Source organism: Arachis ipaensis, chromosome B09 (genome assembly GCF_000816755.2).
Source record: "Arachis ipaensis cultivar K30076 chromosome B09, Araip1.1, whole genome shotgun sequence".
NCBI lineage: Eukaryota > Viridiplantae > Streptophyta > Magnoliopsida > Fabales > Fabaceae > Arachis > Arachis ipaensis.
Window position 1 is genome coordinate 16,929,673 of NC_029793.2, and position 13,051 is coordinate 16,942,723.

At 37.6% G+C, this 13,051-nt stretch overlaps 1 long non-coding RNA gene across 1 annotated transcript; it reads right to left on the reverse strand.

The window, feature by feature from the left end:
* LOC107617113 lies at window positions 311-684 on the reverse strand. Its single transcript, XR_001614810.2, has 2 exons — window positions 487-684; window positions 311-414 (listed from the first exon to the last, which is right to left on the reverse strand). It is a non-coding gene; the product is annotated as an uncharacterized LOC107617113 (long non-coding RNA).

Consider the following 13,051-nt stretch of genomic DNA (forward strand, 5'->3'; position numbering starts at 1 on the left):
GTATTTATGTCATTTCCAACAACATATTACACCAATTGAAACTATGATAACATTAAATGAATTCAAGGACTGAAGCCATAAACAATTAACTTTAGAATCAGAAGTTCAGATCTTAACACCATAATCAAATTATTTACCCCAAAAACAGGCACTATTGAGAAGGATTTGCAGCTACGTTTGACACAATCACATCTATATTTCCACACTTATGTAATGTTCAACATCATATTCAACAGCATTCAAACAAATTTTAATAAAGGGTAATGCATTCGATAAAAATGAATAGAAAAGAGTGACCTGTGCGGTTTTTTGAATCAAATCCTTTCTCTGTTGATCGTTGGAGACATGGCAAACAAGGGCCAAAACTTCAATTCCTTTAGCCCTAAGTTTCTCTGCAGCCTCTTCAACATTTTGCTGTAGAAACAAGGAAATTGAGTAATGAATATAATTAATTGGAGGCAAAGAGGAAGAGAAAGGGAAAAGGACCTGCTTGCGAGAAGAGATGACGACGGAAGCACCTTCCAAGCCCAGCCTTTCAGCTATGGCGAAGCCAGTTCCAGACGGCAGAGGCGATATGGAGCATTGAGGGGTTCAGCCAGCAGCGGCGGTGGCTCCCCATCTTCCCTTCTGTTCGCATTCCCTCACCCTCAGACCAGATCGGCGGCGACTGGGCTCATCAACGACATCGGCAATAAACGTCGGGTTTTCTACCAGTAAAGAAATTCATAGAAACGGTTGCGTTGTAGATATAGTTTCTAAACCGGCAAAAATCCCTTCGTACAAATGTGTTGGGTGTCACAAGTAACAAACCCCTTTAAAAGGTTATAAAGGAACTGCGAGGAAGTATGTTCTTATTATTGGCTATAAAGGTTATAATCGGGGTTTAGAAGGTGAGAAGCAAGTAATTTAAATGACGAGTGAATTAAATGGCAATTAAGAATAAATAATAACTGTAAAGCAACTTTTAGCAAGGTAGAGAAATTAGAGGTCCAACTTAGTTATCTCTCTCAACAATGATGAAAGTTGAATCTAAACTCCACTTGGTCAACCTTCGCCAGGGCAAAGGAAAGTCAAGGGACTAATTAAATTGACTTTCGAATCCTAATTATTTCTTCAGAAAAGGTTGGGATTATTTAAGTTCAGCTCAATTAGCAAGATAACGATTATCAATTATGTTGAGTTTAATAACTGTTGAGTTACTAAATTCTTAACCAGAACCAAAAGGGGAAAAGTAAAATTGCTGGAATGATAAAGAGGTCCTTAGATGGGAAGCAATGGTAACTTAAATCAAAAATGACAATCATAAACTGAAAATACCTCAATTATCATTAATTCAAATAACAGTCTGTAACATGAGAGAATTCATAAATCAAATTATAATAATCAATTCAAATGTTCTCAAATTAAGCACAAAAGAGCTCATGAAATATGGGTTTATCAACCTCCCCACACTTAAACACTAGCATGTCCTCATGCTAAATCCAAGGTAAATAATTAAGGTTAAAGTGATGGAATGTTATGAAATGCAACCTATGCTAAATGCATCTACATAATGGGTCATGCAATTCTAGTTCATCTACTCATATATAAAGCTTACATGTAGCTAAGTTAATTCACATTCTCAAGGAGTTATGTATATATATATATATATATATAACTAACCCTCAAATAATAAAGCATTTTAGCAAATGAGATGGGAAAGAAAATATTGTACAAACTTGCAAAACAATTAGTAAATATAAACACAGATATATGTTGATGAGTTATAGAACCCTCACTGGATTTTGTGTTTACTCTCTAGTCACTCAGTGTTTATTGGGTTTATTCACTCTATTTTTCTTTTTATTCTTACTTTCTATAACTTTGTTTTTCATCTAACCAATCAACAATTATAGAATATAGTCATACCAAAAAGTCATGAGGTCTTAATTAAGGTTGTAATGGGGCCAAGGTAAAGGTAAGGATTTATGTATATAGTTAAGTGAGCTAATAAGTGAATCCTTAATTAGACTAAGATCTCACCTAACATACATATTTAGTAAAATAAAATCTTTTTACCTATTTTCCCATATTTCCCACTTATTGTTGCATGCTCATGTTTCACTTTTTATTTTGATCCCATGTGCATTGTTTTTATTTTGCATTTTGGGGAATTTCTTTTTGCATTCCCTTTTATTAAATACAAAAATAACTTTTTTTTTATGCACATGGTAATTGAATCACTTTGATTTTCTCATGAGCATGCTTCCCAAATTTATTTTTATTTCTTTTTTTTTTTAACTTTTCTACCCTTTTGTTTCTATCACTCATGTTCCCAAAAGGTTTCCCACATTTTACTCTATTCATAATTTTTTTTTATCTTAAGCTAACCAAGGATTCACTTGGAAATTTATTTTGTTTTTCTGCTTAAGGCTAGTAATGTGGCTAAATAGAATAAAAGGGGATTTAAAGGCTCAAGGGGGGCTAACAAGGGTGATGTAAAAGGTAGGCTAATTTGGGGTGAGTGAGCTAAAATCAAATGATGGCCTCAATCATTCTCTTGGTATGTATCTATTCTATATTCTATAATTGGACATATGGATTAAAGCAAAGGAAAGAACATCAGAATAAAAAGAAATGTAACACACAGAAATGAAATTATGGTTTGAATGCAACCATACAATTTAAGCTCAAGACTCACAGGCTGTGTGTTTTCTAACTCAGGCATCATATATCATTCATATATTGTATGCATGTTTAGTTAAAAAGTCCCATTATTCTCTTGAAAAAAAATTATTTAGGGTAGCTTTTAAAGTTTTAATGTTCCTCCTTGATGAAATGTTGTCAACTAACATGTAATGCTATATATACAAGGTGTGGGTTGTTTTAATTCTGTTAAAGTTTCTAATTTACTTCCTTTTTATATTTTTCTATTTAAACTATACTATCTTTATGCTAAAAAAGGGTAAACTATACTAATTAATCCACTAATAAATCAGAATTGCAAACTAAACTAAATGACTAAAATGAGCTAAATAACTAAAATATGAACAAAAAAAAATGCAAAATGCAGAAAATAGAGTAAAATACACAAGTAGCAATGTATAAGTACTCAGAAAATAACAATAAAAGAAAAAGAGAAAAATACAGAAAAATATCCAAAATAAAAAAAAAAGTATGTAGTAGTTCACCAAAATAAACGCCAAAGATGGCGACCTCCCCACACTTAAAATGAAGCATCGTCCTCGATGCTCAATCAAGGCGGGTGTGAAGGAGTGTCATCACTGGTAGGGATGGTAGCTCGGGTCTCTGTGGCGGTGGTGGGCTGAGAGTCTGGCTGCTGTAGAGGGGAGACTGACTGGATCGGGATCTCCGGATCTGCAGCCTCAATCTGGGGCATAACCTCCTGATGCGGGGCAGTCTGCTCTGTGGCTGCCTGCTGATGAGTCTCCGCCTGGGAATGAGTCTCCTCCTCGTGCTCATCCTCCTCCTCCTCTGATGGCTCTGAAGGGGTGTCGGGCTCGGAGGGGATGTCGGCGCCCTGTCTGATCATCAGCTTTAGATGGGAATAGCGTCGCCTGCTGCGGCGCTCCAATCTCTCATACCGGCGCCTGTTACGGCGCTCCATCTGATCAAGCTGGCGGAAAAGACGGTGCACGAGGCGATAAATTGGCTCAGAGGCGGGTGGAGGTGCAGTGGTGGCAGCAGGGGCAGCTGGGGCAGCTGTGGATGAAGAGGGTCCAGCAGATAGAGGGGCTGTCTCATCAGTAGCAGTGACAGGTGGTGGTCTGTAACCTAAGGCAAGGAAGTTCCTGCTGTGCGGGATGATCTTCCTGCAGTCCGCTGCTGGTGGTCGCTCATCGGCGTCCTCCCAAGGCACATCAGCCTGACGGCCTAGCCGTGTAACCAGGTAAGAAAAGGGGAGGGTGCCTCGGACGTGGGCCCTGGCCATATAATGCCGGATAAAACGAGGCAGATAAATATCCTTACCCTCCAGCACACACCAAAGGAGGGTGATCATGGTAGTCGGGATCTCCGTCTCGTGAGTACTCGGCATCACAAAATTACTCAAGATCTGATGCCATAGCCGAGCCTCATCATTTAAGTACACTCTCTTGATCCCTCTAGGCATAGTGGTGTTCTGACCCATCTTCCAAGGAACAGCAGGGTCGAGAGCTATCCTTGCCTTCACAGCATCCCAGTCAAACTGCATCTGGCCCATGTTTTCCTCAGCCTATGCAAAACCATCTGGCTGATCGGACTTGGCTGGGAGCTGGAGAATGGTCTCTATGGCCTCCTCAGTGACCAGAATTTGCTTTCCCCTCAGGTTTACTGCATCTAGGGTAGTAAGGTAGTAGTTGCAATAGAATTCCCGGACTCAAGATGCATTGACCTCTGTCAGTGATCTCTCCAGAAAGAACCAGCCCCTGTGCTTGATTTGCTCAGTAGTGTATTGCTGGAGGGCTTCTGGAATCTTCAAGGTACGTTCCAGGTATAGATTCCTGGAGTTTGCAAAAAAGTCGGGTACTTCAGCTCACAGTACCGGTTTGCAAATTTTATAGGATCAGTCGAAGGGAGCAGCTGCTCAGCTTTTTCCTGCTGTGTGAAATTCTTCTCCCGCCATGAGGAATCGTGCATTAGAGAAATGATGGACTGGGAGGAATCTCCTCTCTTACGCTTGCCAGTAGCCTTGCCTTTACCTTTCCTCTGTGAGGCAGACATCCTGAAAAACAGAAAACCAGGAATGGATAAAAAAAATAGGAAAGCAAATAGGCAATTTAAACAAAGGAAACTCAAAAGTTTCGGGTCTTACAGATATGGTGGTGGTGATGGCGACGGCAATGGAGGCAGCGACGGCTGCGAGCTTTAGGGTTGAAGCTAACCTCTTGCACATTTCCACGAGATCTTTTCTCTCACACTGCAACAGTTGAGAGCTTTAGGATTTGTTTCGAGGGGGTTGAGAATTTTAATTATATGTAATAGTGGGGAAATGTTTAAAATTATGCAGAGGAGTTTTATAATTTGCCACAAATAAAATATTTTGTGTAAGTTTTTAAAATTAAAAAAATATATACACAATTTTTTTTACTCTTAAAATGTTTAACATTTTAAAAAAATGTTATAAAATATACTTATATTTTGTGACAAATAATTAATTTGTTACAAATAATATTAAATTTTGTGACAAATTAATTTTTTTGTTACAAAATAACTGGAGTTTTTGAAACAAAAAGTTATTTTGTTACAAAATAATTGGAGTTTTTGAAACAAAAAAAATGTTATAAAATATTTTGAATTTTTGCATCTTATTTTTTTTTTTACAAAGTAATATTTTGTAACAAAACATTATATCATTACAAAAACTAACATAATTTGTAACAAAATAAAACAGGTTGTTACAAAATATTATCATATTTGGTAACAACTTGTTATGTTGTTATAAAATATTATTCTTTTGTAATAATAAAAAATTATTATTACAAAATATATTTTTTTTGTAACAATTTTAAATTTGATACAAATTTTTTGTTACAAATTTTCATTTTTTTTATAGTGTGTTGATGATTGTAACACCCTAACTACCAAAGCTCACGCTTCCGGCTGCGCAACTCTGATAGCTCGGACATTACGACGACACTTATACTACTTAATCCTAGAATATGAGCCTGTTTGAAACTTTAAACCGCAACACCGCTCCCAAAAATACTTTCATCTGATAACATACATCCATAGATACCATACAACTTACAAAACTCATAAAGAGTACATCCATATATATATACATAATATTACAAGCATTAGCCAATACAATTCCTATCCCTCTTACAGATTATATCAAGATAAAGGCGAGGGTACAATAAACCATAACTAAAACAATACAGAGCATTTCAACAACTAAGTAAACTCTTCGTAGCTTCTGCGCTCATATCCTAAAAGGGGAAAAATGTAGGGGATGAGAACATCATCCTCGAAAGGGTTCTCAGTAGAGGGTTTTTGGGAATTACTGTAATAGGATACATGAAGATAAGCCGTACCAGCGATTAATAACCGTCTTATGCCTCTTTTCAAAAACAACGGTTTATAAATAAAAAGAAATTTGAAATCCTTTTCTGAAAGAGGAACAGTTCAATTCTCAAAAACTCAAGAGCCTTTCAAAACAGTTTATCTGTGCTGAACCAAAATAGCCTTTCATATTTTTCCAAACCAGAACACAACCAAAACCAACCATCGGTCCACCTCATTTCAACCACGGCCCTAGGCCCAAACAATCCAACCATCAACCAATCACCACAATCCAACAGAGTCCCAGTAGCAAACACAAATAGGAAGATGCAAGCACAAACAAACAGTCATTGTAAGTAGAACAATTAGCAATTAATCACATAGGCAAACCGAGTACAATATGCACACCCAAACAATGTCACATAGATGCATATGATGCATGCCTGTCCCTAGTGGCTGATGATATCATCTGTCGGTTATAGAGCCAACCCGACAAGTCCTGGTAGCTAACCATTGGACTGTCCCTCTGTCGCGCATCCCCAACTCGAGTTATACTCATCATAAACTTGATCATAATCATGATCCATATCCATCACCTTCACTGGTGAATATTTACGGGGGCGAGCTCATCCGGGACTTTCACAGTGCCCGGCCACACTTACGACATAAGGTCAAAAGAGCTTCGAGTCTCAACCTGGAGCACGTGGTGGCTAGCCACTGCTTATTCCCAGGGAAACCCTCATCTCCGATAGTGGAAGTGCAACATTCACATTTATCAATGATTCAGCATAAACATGCATTCAATCTCATCCATGGATCAACATCCATCTCAGCCATCCGGCTCACGGTTCATTCCAGAACCAGCCAATATTCATATCATACACAGCCATTCTGGCTCACGGTTCAATCCAGAACCAACCAATATGTATAATCATACACAGCCATTCCGGCTCACAACAAAACAGCACTTCCACATTCAACATCATCAATTCATAAAATCGGCATTTAAGCCATAAATCACTTTGAAATCAAGTTTCAACTCTTTTCAGCCTTGGCTTTAGAAATCTCGTTTCTCAAATCATCTCAGCCTCATAAGCCAAATTTACTCAAAGTGAGTTCCCTTTTTAAAACAAAGCCACTCTCGGTATTCTCTTTCCAAAACTTCCAAAACCATGGCAAGTTAAGGATTTATTTCAAAGTATTCAAAATCACCCATACAACAATACTAAATAAGCCGAACTCAACGCATAAAGTTCATTAAATAAATTAAGCTTGAAAACATAAATATTCTCTTAATAAATCAAATAATACAATTTCTCAAATCCAACCCTTTTTAAATAACTTTTCAAACAAGACTAGGATTTTGTAGAAATTTCGGCAACACCTCCCCTAAAACTTGGACTTTTGCCACACGGTTCGGGTCCCAACTAAACCGTTTCTGATTTCTTTTCAACAGCCCAAAACCAGAAATCAATTCAAAAGCAAGCTAAATCCAACAGTCGCCTCAGTGGCTTATCTCAAGAAAACCATTTCAAAATCAACTCAATATCAATCGATCTAACTCGTTTCCAAAGCTTTAATGAAACGGTTCAGTAACAAATCATTTGTCCAAGATCAAGTCAATTAAAGTAAACCAGGTTGAATTTAAAAGTGCATTCGACTTTTCACATCATCAAATGATTGAATCAAATCAAATCAATCCTCAACGGATTAAACTCAGATTTTAAATCTTTAAAGAATCACTTCAAAACATTACATTTCACAAAGCCGCACAACAATTCAACCAAACCAACATCCATAATCACTCGAGTCAATCAAATAACACATAAGGCAGATACAATCACCAAATACACAATATCTCACAACAGTATCCATATATAATAATTCCAATACTTAAAACATAGTTTTTGGAAAGCGCCCCTACCTCGATTGTCGAAACTCGAAAGCTCTAAAACGCATCACCACTCGCTTTCGCTCGGCTTGCAATTGCGGCAGCCGCAAGCTCATCTCCAAATCGCTTTCTCAGCAACCACAACGACTCTAATGGCAACATATAGTAATCAGGATTCGACCCCCACGTTACCAAAACTCATATTCATTAAACAAACACAACCGAATACTAACGCAAGGCTTTTTCGAAACATAAGATACTTACTGTAATACGAAAACAAAGCAGCTGTGATTTCGGACAGGCCCAGCAACAGCTCCGGTGGCAGCCAGGAGCTCCGGTGGATCAACTATAAAAACCTCGCAGCGTTAAAACCTTCTCAAAATCCAAAAAGGCAGAAAGCTCAATTAAAATCCTTACCAGCATACTTTTCTAGCGACAGCAGCAAGGTCTCAAGTGGCAGAAGCTCAGCCCAGAGCTTCAGCGGTGGTCCCGGAAGTCATAGAATCACTCCTGGCAGTCAGAAATAGGGCAAGCTCACCAAAACGGCAGCGACCAAAAACTCTGGCAGCAACAGAGGAATTTTGGCGGCATGAATCCCTTTTCTGACGCGGCAACTCAATGGCGGACCGGCTTCCCCTCCACCGCGTTCTGTTCTTCCCACAGTGCTCTCTCCTCGCCGGCGAGAGTGACAGAGGCAATGGCTTCACAGACGAGACCAGGCGCGGCGGTTTCAGACCCTCAGCCCCTTCTCACTCGCGTACCCTCTCTCTCCGTGTCTCAACTTCGACGGCGACTCCCGGTGGACCAACGGCGGCGACGATAGCGCAGGCAGCCGCGGCGGCGCGAAGAGGCTGGCACCATGGTGCTGCAACTCGGGGATGGTGACTCGCGAGGGTGACATCGACAGCTCCTTCTGGTGGTTGACCCTCCTCCCCTCAGCGGCATCAAGCGGCGACGGCAAACCCTAGTGCCACCGGCGCAGATCATTGCCTCATTCTCGGATCTCACTCCTCTTGTCCCTGCGCGACGCGACGGCATGGCGGCAGTGACGCCCGTCGGCGTCGTCCTCCCCCTCTCCTCTCCTCCCCGTTTCTCTTCTCCCACCTTCTGTTTCTCCTTTCTTTCTTTCATGGAAAAGAAACGCTGCTGCTGAGTTAGAAAAAAGGGGATTTCGGTTGCAGCTGGGGCATGGGGAAGCAATGGGTTACCGGGTAGGGTTTTCAAAGTTAGGGTCTTTTGAGGAAAATTAGGTTTAGGGGAATTTTAGTAATTTTCGATAAAATTGTGGACAACATAGTAATTGAAACCCAAATTAAATCCAACAATAATTATATATAGAAAATACTATTTACTCATCAATTTCACAAATTATTTTCTGTAAAATGCCTAAATCAAAATAATTAGAGATAATATAATTAAACTCTTTATTTTTCAAAGTAGCAGTATTAATATTTAAAATATTACTTATCTAATCCAAATCATATAAAATCCTTATTATTTCATAACTATCAACTTTATAATTTAAATATAGAAAATAATCCAATAGTTATAAAATTGGATAATAATCATAACTCATCTCAAATTCAATAAATCACAACTTGCCTTAATTATCCTTAAGAAAGTAATCTCTGAAATTAAGGCTATAAATAACTATATGATTTGAGACTTGATCATAATAAGACTTTTTAAAGTTCTGGGTCTTACAATGATAATAAAAGAGAATGATAAAGAAAAATGGAAAAGCTCTACATACAAGCGATTAGGGCTTGTAAGTATTACAAGTCAATTAACCCCTAACCCCCAAAACACGCTGCAAGTGTTACGTCCCTTACACGCGCTATATATAACTACCAAATTTAAAAGATTTGTTTCCTTCTTCGTTCTCCTTCTTTCCAAATTTGCTCGTTATTCTTCTCGCGCGTCTTTTCTTGCTTTTTCGATCGTTCTTTTCTCCTCCTTTCTCACTGGTTTGTTCTTCGTCATTGACGTTAGTTCCTCTCTTTGTAACTCCAGCTTCATTTTCTTTTCGATTTTCTGTGAAACTAACGCGTGAACATAAATCTGTGGATTGAATCTAATGTATTAGTTTTGATTAATTATCTGCAATTTATAGCAGACGCTCGGGTGTAGTCAGAATTTTTTGGGTGTATTTTTGGGGTAAGTGTGGGTGTATTTACACTTTATGGCTTTTTTTGTTATTTTAGTTGAGTTGTTGTCGTTCGTGTGTATTAGATCAGACATGATTGGGTGTATTTTTTGTTTTTGACATGGTGTATTCTACAGCCTCTCTCTGTTGATGACCAGTTTGTTCCCAAGGTTGGAATTACCTTTACCACCCTTGAAGATGCTGGAAAAGTTTACAGGAACTACGCCAAGGCTGCAGGGTTTTCTACAAGAGTTCGGAGCACAAATAGGAAGGGAAACGAGATTAAGAATCAATTGATTACATGTAGCAGAGAGGGAAAATGAAAATCTAAAATATCTCAAACAGCACAGGGAACTAAGCATGTCCATTCGTCGTACAATAGAGAATAATGAGGAGGCTGGTATTAGACCAAGCAAAACTTACCAATCATTTGTTGCGGCTGCCGGGGGTCATCGCGAGTTAAATTTTATTGAAAAGGATGTGAGGAATTACATTACGAGAGAAGTGCAAGAAGCGTGGGTGTGCTTAAAGACTCATTTGATAGGAATTGGAATGATTTTCTACTGAATTTTGGTCTTGTGGACAACAAGTGGCTTTCAGGTAATGTTTGTTTAAAATTGCAGCAGAGGTGTAAATTTAATTTTTTTTTGGGTGTATTTATAGTCTGTGTTTGGGTGTATTCTGCAGATCTCTATGAAGACCGTCATATATGGATTCCAATCTATCTGGATCACCACTTCTGGGCAGGGATGAGAAGCACACAAAGGAGCGAGAGCATGCATTCTTTTGGGTGTAAAAGCAGTGTTCTTTTAGGTGTATTTCTGAATTTTCTTGTATTTCACATTTTACATATATATATACATATATATACTTCAGAATCTTGTTTTTATGTTATAAAATACTGTTTGTTTTTTTTTTTACAACGGTTTAAGGGTTTTAGGTATTAGGGTTTAGGGTTTTAGGGTTTACGGTTTAGGTTTTAGGGTTTACAGGTTAGGGGTTAAGGTTTAGGTTTTAAGTGTTTAGGGTTCAGGATTTTAGGGATAAAGCATCAGGGGGATAGATTTTTGGGTGTATATTCAACTTTCTTTGGGTGTAAAAAATGGCAGATTATGGGTGTATATTTGGTTTGATGTTTTCCTTCATATTATAATACATGTAATTCATACATTTTGAATACAGCAGAGAGAGTTTAATTATTGAAAGAAATTTTACAATAAACTGGATTATAATTGAAAAATTTTTACAGCATGTGTTCAATTTGTTATAGGACTATATAACATTTACTTTAATCAGTGTCAATATCCTTAGAATCTATCTGATAATTTGGTGATGCACCCTTAGCGACGGGATGTGCATCAGGCCACCAAATTCCAAATCCCTAACAATTGTTTTCTTCTCCTCGCTCATGTTTCTGAATTTCTCACTTAACAAATGTGTTGCACACTTAAGGTCTTTGATTTGCTGTAAACAAAGCAAAATTATAGTCAGATATATTTTTATTATATAAAACTGATTTCATCTAAGACATATATTTGTTCTTTCATTTTTTTCAGCTTGGTTTTTGCCTGCCATTTTTTCTGAAATGAAAAATACACCCATAGATATCAGTAAGATACACCCATAGATATGAGTCAGATACACCCATAGATATCAGTCAGATATCACTCAAACATGCATTAATATACAAGGTCAAGCAACATTACAAGGTCAAGCAATATACACCCATGGACAAGCAAATATTAGAACAGTTGCAACTGTTGACTATATTACAGTATATCAGTTCAGAAATATACACCCAACAAATTATGCTATATACACCCAACAAAATACTCAATATACACCCACCAAATCACGCAATATACTCCCAAAAATCAGTTACCAGAAGAACTAGAACAACAAGAACAGTAACACCTAGAACAACTAAGAAGAACAAAATAACCTAGAAGCAAGAATAACAGTAAAACCTAGAACAAGTAGAACATTAAAAACTGTAAAATGAGACCTAGAATAAGAAGAACAGTAAAACCTAGAAGAACGTAGAAGAACAGTAAAACCTAGTTCTTTGTTTTCGAAATGTGAAAAATATACAATATGAGTAAAATAGTAATGTAACGTACCTTGAGTATTATAACTTCGTTTTTTCTGGAGATTGTTGATCGAGAGTTCTATGTTGTGTTGATGGAGAGTTCTAATCTTCGCGACGAGTCCTATCTCTGCAGTTTGGAATGTTGCTCGAAAACGGATGGTTGGTGTTTTCTTCGAAGGGCTTGGAGAAGTGGAGTGGGGCGCGTGTAGTTTACGTTCCATTCAAAGAGAGATGAGTGCGCATGTGAATGAAGTGTGGGTTGAAAACTTATAAAACTTGTAGGGTCTTTTTACTTGTATGTGTAGCAGGCCCGAAAGAAAAAAAAAAAAAGAGAAAAAGAACTTAAATAACAATAACAACACCATGAGTAACAATAATAAGTTGAAAACAGTGGTGATAACAACAACTACTATAGTGACGACAATGATATTAAAAAAAAAGATATAAAAAAAGAAGAAGAACAATAACAATAAATTAGTGGTGACAATAGCTACGATTAAATGGCAATAACATTAAAAAAAAAATTGGCCGTATACATACCAAAGAGAAAAAATAAACCATAACTTAATTGAAAGATTGGTATAAAAAAAATGTTTGAACGCGTTAATTAATAACATGTAATAAAAAAAAGAGAAATATGTAATTTACATTTTATGTTTAAGAATTAAAATGCGAATGGCAAAGGGCATTTTCAGAGTCACAATCACACAGCACCTGTGAATAAATGAGATTCATATTTATTTCAGGGGGTTGAAAGATACTTAAGTGTGTAATGGAATGGACTGTGGAGGGGAGTGGGGACCTTGCCTTTAATTAGGGTTGCTCCCTTACCGCGTAGCAAGAAATTCAACGCCAACCACTCAAACTCAGACACGTGTCTTCTACTACCACGTGTGCCTAGCTACCACCAAGTTTTGGAGCCATATATAATTGCCTTATTTGA